Source organism: Canis lupus, chromosome 36, assembly GCF_011100685.1.
Source record: "Canis lupus familiaris isolate Mischka breed German Shepherd chromosome 36, alternate assembly UU_Cfam_GSD_1.0, whole genome shotgun sequence".
NCBI classification, from domain to species: Eukaryota; Metazoa; Chordata; class Mammalia; order Carnivora; family Canidae; genus Canis; species Canis lupus.
In genome coordinates, this window is record NC_049257.1 from 23,619,696 (window position 1) to 23,628,819 (window position 9,124).

The 9,124-nt window shown below is 52.7% G+C and overlaps 1 protein-coding gene across 5 annotated transcripts in view; it reads right to left on the reverse strand.

The window, feature by feature from the left end:
• ZNF385B (zinc finger protein 385B) overlaps window positions 1-8,073 on the reverse strand; it is a 386,057-nt gene extending 377,984 nt beyond the window's left edge. For 2 of the 5 annotated variants that reach the window (XM_038585005.1, XM_038585004.1), the window contains exon 1: window positions 8,032-8,059. The gene's annotated coding sequence lies outside the window, so the exon portion shown is untranslated. Of the gene's footprint in view, window positions 1-8,031 lie in introns of all 5 variants that reach the window. The other 3 variants (XM_038584988.1, XM_038584991.1, XM_038585003.1) reach the window with 3 other exon arrangements.
• Window positions 8,074-9,124: the final 1,051 nt, after the last annotated feature.

Sequence of the window (9,124 nt, forward strand, 5' to 3'; positions counted from 1 at the left end):
TTCTCTCATGTCAGTGCTCTCCTAAAGTAAACAAAGAAAGAGGAGAAAATAATATATCTTTGAAAAATACCAAAGTGGGCAGCCTGGGTGGCTCAGCGGTTTAGCATGGCCTTCAGCCCAGGGCGTGATCCTGGAGTCCCAGGATCGAGTCCCACATCAGGCTCCCTGCATGGAGCCTGCTTCTCCCTCTGCCTGTCTCTGCGCCTCTCTCTCTCTCTCTCTCTCTCTCATGCATAAATAAATAAAATCTTAAAAAAAAAAAAAAGAAAAATACGTAAGTAAGTTTCGAACTCAAGGTGTAACACAGAGTTGCACAAGTTCTCTTGACAAAGAAATCAATGTATCTGTGAGGCACTTGATATTAATTATTTAACCATGTAATGTGTAACAATGGCTACCTTTATGAATACTGGACTTTGCTAAGTCCTAAGAACATTGCTAAGTATGTTATGCGTACAATCGTTGTTTTGGACAATGATCCTATGAAAATTTCTCATTGCCTCTTAGACTTGGGAAACTAAGGCACAGCGAGGTTGAGTAACTTGCTCAAACTCACACAGCTAATAAGTGGAAGAGCTGAAATTTGCATTCACAAAGTCTGACTCCAGAGCCTGAACTCAACCATTAGGCTCTACTTCCTTCCATCTTCGGCAGTGTAACAAATGCAGGTAATTAGATATATTTAATCGTCAGCATTTCTAGATATTGTGTAAGCCTGCGTGCAAAGACCAACTCATTAAAATAAAAATACTCATAGATATAAAATCAAAACGCCTATATTTATACACAAGTGTGTTTTTTATACATACAAGGGCACTTTGTGCTTTGTCTTCTTTCAGCATTATATTTTAGGTAAAATAGAAGGTAATACCTCTCCCTTTCTAAGTCTGTGAGGTACAGTCTTCCCACCTCTAATGTATCAGCTCTAAGGACATCACAGGGTCTATACAATTTCTATGTGAAGTTTAAATGTTAGTGTTCGCATCAGCAAAACTTTTTCTATCCTTATTTGTAATGTCTAATTTCCTTAGGCTCAAATTTTAAATACTCTAGATTTCTTTGGTCTCATTTCTCCAATTTATCAATGAGGATTTTGTGCAAAGATCCCTGTCCATCCCAAAGACTGAACAGTAGTCATTTTTCTATCCTTAACTCCCACTTCACAGAAACAGCAATCCAGGAAGCCGGAGATTAATTAGAATCTGAATCCTGATTTGCAACCAGTATAAGCGGACCAAGCGTCCAGGCCTCTAGCCTCTGAAAACCTTACATAATGGACTAACCATCAGACTGACCACTTTAACCAATACACATTAAAAATCACAGCTCCCCGTAGAATCTGACACAATTTTAACACAAGTATACTAAAGCGAAGATTGAAAATAGAATCAGCTAAATGTCTCTCGCTTTCCTTAGTGGAGCTCAACAGTTCTTTTTAAAATGTCATAATATCTTGGTCTTAATTGTGTTCTTTAAAAAGTACACATCACAATATGGAAAATAAACTTTAGAAAAGTTTAATCAGTTTAATTGAAAAATACTTTTTCTGATCAAAAAGTAAATAATGCAGAAATGAAACCTTTTATTCTAAGAGAGAAAGGTGAGAGGCAGTACCCTCTAGCCCTTCTTTTCCACGCGGAGGCCCATCAGTGTAACACCCCCGAGTGTTGACCAGCACGCATCTAGGCCAGGCCCACTGCAATTACTGAGCATCCTTTTACTTGTTTTCAGATGTAAACAGGAAAAAAAAAAAAAAAAAAAAAAAAAGGAGGGGATGTGGGGCCTCAGTTAACGTTGGTTATATCCATTTATCCAATCTTTGCTTTGCCGCTCTGATGATAGCATTATAGCCTAACGGCTCTTCTAGAATCTCAGCCAAACAGAGAAGAAAAAATTGATTAGCTTTAGCCTGCTTAGGACAGGATCTCTCTCTCTCTCTCTCTCTCTCTCTCTCTGTGCGCTTGTTAATTTTTAAGTTCCATTTCCCATTATAAACTCCGAAATGTAAATGCCTAGCACATTTCTATTTATTTCCAAAATAAAATGCACTCTTGGATCCATGAATTTCCACCCTGTCTATCTGTTGATGATAGAACTGTCTTTATTAAAGAGCAAAGTCATTTTTCATGACGTAGGTATGAAAGCCCGGTCATCCTTTTGTATCCGTTTATATGTGTTTTAATCTATCTCCACTATTTATGAGATCATAGAGTTGATGTGGCACCAAATGGATCAAAAGTAAAAGGGTGATTGGTTTTTATTAATATATACGCCCTCTTCTGTATTTTCTCACTGACTTCTGAAAAATATGCTTATAAATTTCTTCTCTAGGCCGCATTTCTTGAAACTGAACCACAGGGGGCGAGGAGAGCGTCAGCTCCAAGGCGAAGTGACCCTTAAGTGACTCAGTGGATTTAAATTGTCAACGGCAAGACCATCAGGATTAGCCACACTACTCTTTCTTCAACGACCCCAACATGCACAGAATTCCACGAATGGTTCCCGTCTCTCCTCACAAGAACCAAGTCAACCCATTGTCACAGGTGAAGACACTAAGGCCCCAAGAAGTGAAGTAACCTGCGGAAGCCCCCACAGCTGGTGAGCAGCCAGGTCAGGTGTGATGGGCCGAGGCTGGGTTCTTACCCTCTGCGCTGCCTTCCCAGCCCAGATACCGGAGTTCTCGCCTGTGCTGCAAGTCACACTCGCCTGGGGAGACTTAAAAAAAAAAATACTGATAAATTAAATCACTCCCTTGATATGAGCTAAACACATCACTATTTTTTTGTAAGCTCCTGAGTTGATTTTAGTATGAATCCAGGGTTGCAAAAAACCAGATTTGCAAATGCCAAGGTATAGGGTTTTGTTTTGTTCTGTTTCTGAAGAAACATGAGTCTTTCTCCGGGTAGCGCAAGAACAAAAGTGCAAGTTGTTTATCTAGAACAGAAACATTAGATGCGGGCACAGCAGCGCCCCGACGGGGCAGGATCCTTGGGGCCGCCCCCAGCCGCCTCCTCCTGGCCCGGGCCAGGAGCTCACGGGGGTCCCAGCGGCGGCATCTCAGGCTCCAGTGAAGGCAGGATAAGTGGAGTCGCCGCGCCCTGTCTCAGGGCTCCTTTCACAGGAAAATTTTGGAAGCAAAAGGGAGAACAGTTGGGGCCGGGAGTCGGCCAAGGCCTCCGAGGAGAATTTTAAGAACCAGAGAGCGCTCGGGAAAGAGAAAGAATCATAGCAGGGAGGGGACCCGCCGCCGCCTGAACCTAAGGGGGAAATGGGAACTAATAATACGACAAAGAAATAATCAGAACTAATAATACGACAAAGAAATAACGGCCGGAGAAAAATACAAGGGGGAGAAGCAGCCGTGGCAACGCTTTACCAGCAAAATAAGGAAAAAACTCAAGGGCGTCACCGCATCTTCCATTCATTTGGGCTTGGGAAGCACGTCGAGGCCTAAAATACTTTCAGAGGCGAAAGTTCTAGGGAGGCGAACACTACCTGGAGGAAACTGAAACCCAGCAGGGAGCCGGGGGGAGGGACCCTCCGCTGCTTCAACACCAGCTGGGCGCTGCCCAGGCCCCTCTGGCCCAGCCCCGACCTGCTCCAGCAGCACCCGCCCTCCGAGCGGGGCCCCCCAGGATTCGGGGCATTTTCAGACTTGAGGAGCACTGGCTCCACGGCTCCCGCCACAGCCAGACTGAGTTGGGACAGGCGGCCACTGCGGGCAGAGGTTGGGCCTGGAGAACTAGTTAGAGCTCGGGCTCCTTAAAGAACTTCTGCAGGATGTCCCCATGCGCCGGGCCTCGGGGTCTTTCAGCAGGGGCAGGCCTGAGGCTAGGCACGCGTGCGTGGGGCCCTTACGGAGAGCAGGAAGCACGCAGGGGAGATACAGAGGGAAGACCATGGCTGTGCTCCAGGAAGAGGCCGAGCAAAGTGTCACAGGGGTTGCAGGAGCGGAAGCTGGGGTTCAGAGACAGGGAGCAGCTGCCCAGACTCCCCGGCAGGTGGAACTGGTTCTGGGGAAGTGGGGGGGCCTCTCCCAGGCAGAGGGAACAGCAGAAGCAAAGACGCAGAGCCCAGAAGCCTGCTGTGGGTTGAGGGGACGCCGCCTTCGGCCCAGAGCAGTTTCCCGACTGTTTCAAGGAGACTCGGGACTCTGAGATGGTGACGCCTCCAAGGCTACTAAGGGTGGGCTGGAAGGTCAGTGGGGTTGCTGGGGCCCGTAAGATCGTATTTTAACAGTGGATTCCACCACTGCAAAATAAAATGTGCAGCACAGCACTGAGCTAATACACAAGGCACTTCTAAAAGTATGATCTACACTGTGCCTGGCACGCAGCAGGCACTCAAATATTCACAAAAGAAATGAGTGAATGAGTGAATCTAGGAGATCAAAGTAAAAAAGTGGAGCCGCTTTTGGCCTGGACTGCAAAGGGTCTGAACATGTCAGAGATGAGGTTTGTGTTGTTGGGTAGGGCCTGGCACTGAGCGGGGCTCTGCTCTAAGAAGCTTATTCTGGGGCAGCCCGGGTGGCTCAGCGGTTTAGGGCCTGCCTTCAGCCCAGGGTGTGATCCTGGAGTCCCGGGATCGAGTCCCGCATCCGGCTCCCTGCATGGGGCCTGCTTCTCCCTCTGCCTGTGTCTCTGCCTCTCTCTGTGTGTCTCTCATGAATAAATAAATAAAATCTTTTTTTTTTTTTTAAAGTAGCTTATTCTACAAACCAAGCGTAAAATAGATTGGAAATGAGAGACTGGACCTGGGCAACTAGTCAGGAAGGCATCAGGGTAGTTTCTAGAAAGAGTGAAGAGTCCAAAGAAATACAACCCCCATGGGCATAAAAAGGTGGAGAAGCAAGTATCATGAGACATCATGTGGAGATGGAGCCCATGGGATTTTCTGTGCATTGTATTTGGAGAGCAAAGATACTGGTAAGGTCCTGGGTGACCGAAAGAAAGACAGAAATTGACAGAGTCACCCCTTTTCAAGTAAGAAGAAAGATGTCAATTAGAGTTTAGGCCCACTGAAGGCACTTGAGAGGAATACAGAAGCAGCTCGCAGATGATTCAGGTCGTCAATATGAAACTTAGGAGGGAAAGTAGAGACAGGAATAGCACTTTGGGAAAATAATCCAGCACTAAGAAAAGGACATCCCTGAACAAAAAGTAGCATGCAAAAAGGAGATCACCTATTACAAAGCAAAAGAGGATCAAGAGAAAACTGCAGAAAACAAAAAAAAAAAAAAATGAAAAAGCAGAGGTAGGATGAAAAGACGACATTGAGACACACGGGAACAGAGAGGGGACCGGGGGAGACGACAAAATAGAGATGGTGAACGCGTGGGGGAGGCGGTCACAATAAAAACGCTGGAGTAAAAAGCAGTGGGAAATTGGGACGAACGTGCTCATTGTTCTTTAGCTCCTGGAAGACATGGGATTTTATAGGGACAGCAGAAAGCCAATTTTGCTCTTTACTTCTGTGAGCAAAGATTTTCATAAATGAAGCAATTACTCCTGTGAGAAGTAAACTAATTGCTCATATTTTTTAATACACATTGTGGCTATTTAAAATCATGCAATGATATCTTCAAGCTCAGCTGGAAGAAAAAAAAATCTAAAGTAGGGGGGAGGCAGCTGAGGGATTTAAGATTCTGATCTCTTCCACGGTGGGAGCTCCACACAGCATTATTCTACGTAGACGTTTTACCTTCTGGAGTTGTGTTTGTTTTGCTGCATTTTTTTCCCCCCTCGCTGAGCCAGGTCACTAATCTGAGATAAAGGACACTGAGCACACACCTGATATAACTTGATAAATCCTCATGTAATAGGTAACACTTGGTAAAGTTCTCCTCTAACTGCTGACAGGTCTCACTAATTGGCCATGTTTGGGTGACAAGTACTAATGACAGTTCCTTCTCCGGTTTGATGGCAGAAGAGACACCTCTGTTGGTTTTCTCTCTGCCTCAGTTCAAGAAGGATACATTCAGTTCACCGTTTGCTTTTTGCCCCTTGAATCCGTGTATTTGGTAAAATGCTATAAAACGTCGACGTTCTTTTCGTTAACGTAGATGCTGCTTCGTGGCTCAACTTCTATAAAGACATCATGACTTATGTAATGTAAAATAATATAGTGCAAATGAAGCACACGCGGAATTATGCTGCAAAACATTTCTATCACTCGGCTGATTCCAGGGAGGGCAGTAATTTTTCCTTTGTAAGAAGGGCTCACCTTCTCAAAAGCATTTTACTACAAATGCATCCAAGAGAGGTCAAGGAGATCTACAAGAATAGCTATTTGATTTGTGGTTTTCATTCCAAGCTTCCTCAAATCACTTTTGGAAATGAGTAGCAGTGTCAATGATAAATCCACAAATATTTGACTTATGGGGATACGGAATCTGAACCACGACCAACACTTTTGAGTAAAGACACATTTTTTTTTTCCTCCACCTTAAAAGCCTCCTGTAACAACAGAACTTCCAAGGCAGTATTTGCATTCTAGGGGCATCTCTGTATCCCAGGGAAGGGACAGCACACACTCAGCGCACAGATGGCATCAAGATAAGATGAAAGGACTAGGAAAACCAGGGAAACGGTGTCCTGAAATATTTAAGGGAGCTCTCTCAAGCCAAAACCTTTATCTAAGATGCAGCTTATTGACTTTATGAAAAGCCTTCTTTTTAGTTTGATAAATGCATTTTCTACGGCTCCGGGCATCCCGCTGAACCCGCGCGTTTGGAGCTGGAGGCTGGACCCTCCGGCGGGCACAGGCCTCCCGCTGAGCATCCTTCGCTACCTCTCAACAAAGTTTGCGTTCCCCTGGGCGGATGCTCCGGGCAGAGCAAAACCAAAGGGGGGGGCGGGGGATCCGAACCACCTCTGCGGTGTGAAAATACGGGAGGTGACGTTTCGCACCCCAAGAGCTTCTGGGAGCACCCAGAGCTGTGCTCCTGTCGAGGGGGCCGAGGGCTGGGGGCAGCCTGTGTTCCCCGCGGGGCCGCGGCGCTCCCCGCCCAGGTCCGCCCTGGGAGCTGCCCGTCCCGGTCCCCGAGCCTGGGACACACCTGGGCGCCGTCCCAGCAGCTCCCCCTTCGGGCCCCCCCACCGCCCCGCAAGCGCAGCGCGCAGATGCCCCCGCGCCCCGGCCCTTCCGCGGCCCCGCGCGGCCCCCTCGGGCGCCCCAAGCCCCGCAAGTGCAAACTTCGGGGACCTTCCCTCAGCTGCGGGACTCTCGGAACCCCGAGCCTCGGCTCCCAGCCTCCGCAGACACGTCCCCCCGGCGCCCCAGCTCCCCGAAAGGGCGAGAGAGACGCCCGGCGCCACACCTGCCCGGCAGGTGCCCGGGGCCCCGCGGCTGCCCTTCCGCGCCCCCCTCCGCTCGGTCCACGCGGGGCCCCCTGCGGGCCTGCGGTCGCTCCGGGAGCCCCCGCCGAGCCCCGCCGGGCGCCGGCGAGCCACGCGCCTCCACAAGTGGGAACCAGTGCAAAGTCCGGGGCGGGGGGGTGGCTCCCGGCCCTTCCCGGGGGCGCCGGCTGCGCGCGGGGCGGGGGGCGGGAGGGCGCGCGGGTTGCGGGCCCCGGGGGCGCGGGCGGGAGGGTGCACGGACCCCGGGGGCTCCCGCTGCACGCGGGCGGGAGGGCGAGAGGGCGCACGGGTGCCGGGGGCGCGGGCGGGAGGGTGCACGGACCCCGGGGGCTCCCGCTGCACGCGGGCGGGAGGGCGAGAGGGCGCACGGGTGCCGGGGGCGCGGGCGGGAGGGTGCACGGACCCCGGGGGCTCCGGCTGCACGCGGGCGGGAGGGCGAGAGGGCGCACGGGCCCCGGGGGCGCGGGCGGGAGGGTGCACGGACCCCGGGGGCTCCGGCTGCACGCGGGCGGGAGGGCGAGAGGGCGCACGGACCCCGGGGGCGCGGGCGGGAGAGCGGGAGGGTGCACGGACCCCGGGGGCTCCGGCTGCACGCGGGTCCGGGTGCGGGAGGGCGCGCGGGTGCCGGGGGCGCGGGTGCCGGGGGCGCGGGGCGGACGCGGGCGGGACTCACCTCTGCGCGGCGGCGGCTCGGGCCGGGACGCTGGCGGCCGCGGCGCTGTCCCCGGGCCCCGCGCAGACGCTCTCCCGTGTGCGCTGCGGCCGGGGCGGGCGGCGGGCGGCGGCTCGGCCCGCGCGGGCCCGGAACTGTGCGCCGCCCGCGGGCGCGGGGCTGGGGCTCGGGGCGCGGCCCCCGCGCTGAGCGCCTGCGCGCCCCGCCTCGCCCAGGTGAGGGGCGTGTGCCCCCCGCGCCCCGCCGCGCCCCCGCGCCCCGAGCTGCAGGCGGCCTCCGGGCGGGCAGCGGCGAGGCGGGCGCCCTAGGGGCGGGCGAGGCGGCAGCGCTCGGGGCCGCGGGGGCTCTGCGGGGCCTCCCGCCGCATCGCCGCCCCCAACCCCGCCTGGGCCGGCGCGCGCCGCGGGCCCCGGGAGGCTCCGTCCCCGTCCCGCCCGCCTCCCTCCCTCCCTCCCTCCCCGCCTGCCGAGCGCGGGGGCGGGTCTGCCCGGCACGAGTCAGGCCGGAGCGCAACTCCCCTCCCGAGGTCCGCGCGCCGACACCCGCTCGGCCCCGCAGCGGCCCCGGCCCCCGCCCCGGCCCCCGCCCCAAGAGCGCGCCCGGCCGCCCGCGGGATGGCGGAGCCACAGCGTCGCAGCCCGGCCGGGGGCGGGGGTCCCGGGGGGGGGTCCCGGGGGGGGGCTCCCCTCCCCTCCCCTCCCCTCCGCTCCGTGTTTAAGTTTGCACAACTGAGGCAGGTCACTGGTCTCCCCCATGTGGGGCATCCGCTGAAAAGTAGTGCCAACAGCCAAGGTGCTGGGTTCTGAGACCGCTTGGGGGGGGGGGGGTGGGGAGAGTAAAGAAAGAAAAAGAAAGAGAAAAAAGAAAGAAAAAGAAAGAGAAAAGAAAGAAAAAGACACAGAGAAAAGAAAGACAAAAAAAGAGAAAGAGAAAAGAGAGAAAAAAAGCAAAAGAAAAAGAAAAAAGGAAAAGAAAGAGAAAAGAAAACGAGAGAAAAGAAAGAAAAAAGAGAGAAAAGAAATAGAATAATCAAAAAACAAAAAACAAAGAAAATAATAAAAAAGAAAAAACATGCCCCCCTAAACAAAAAAAA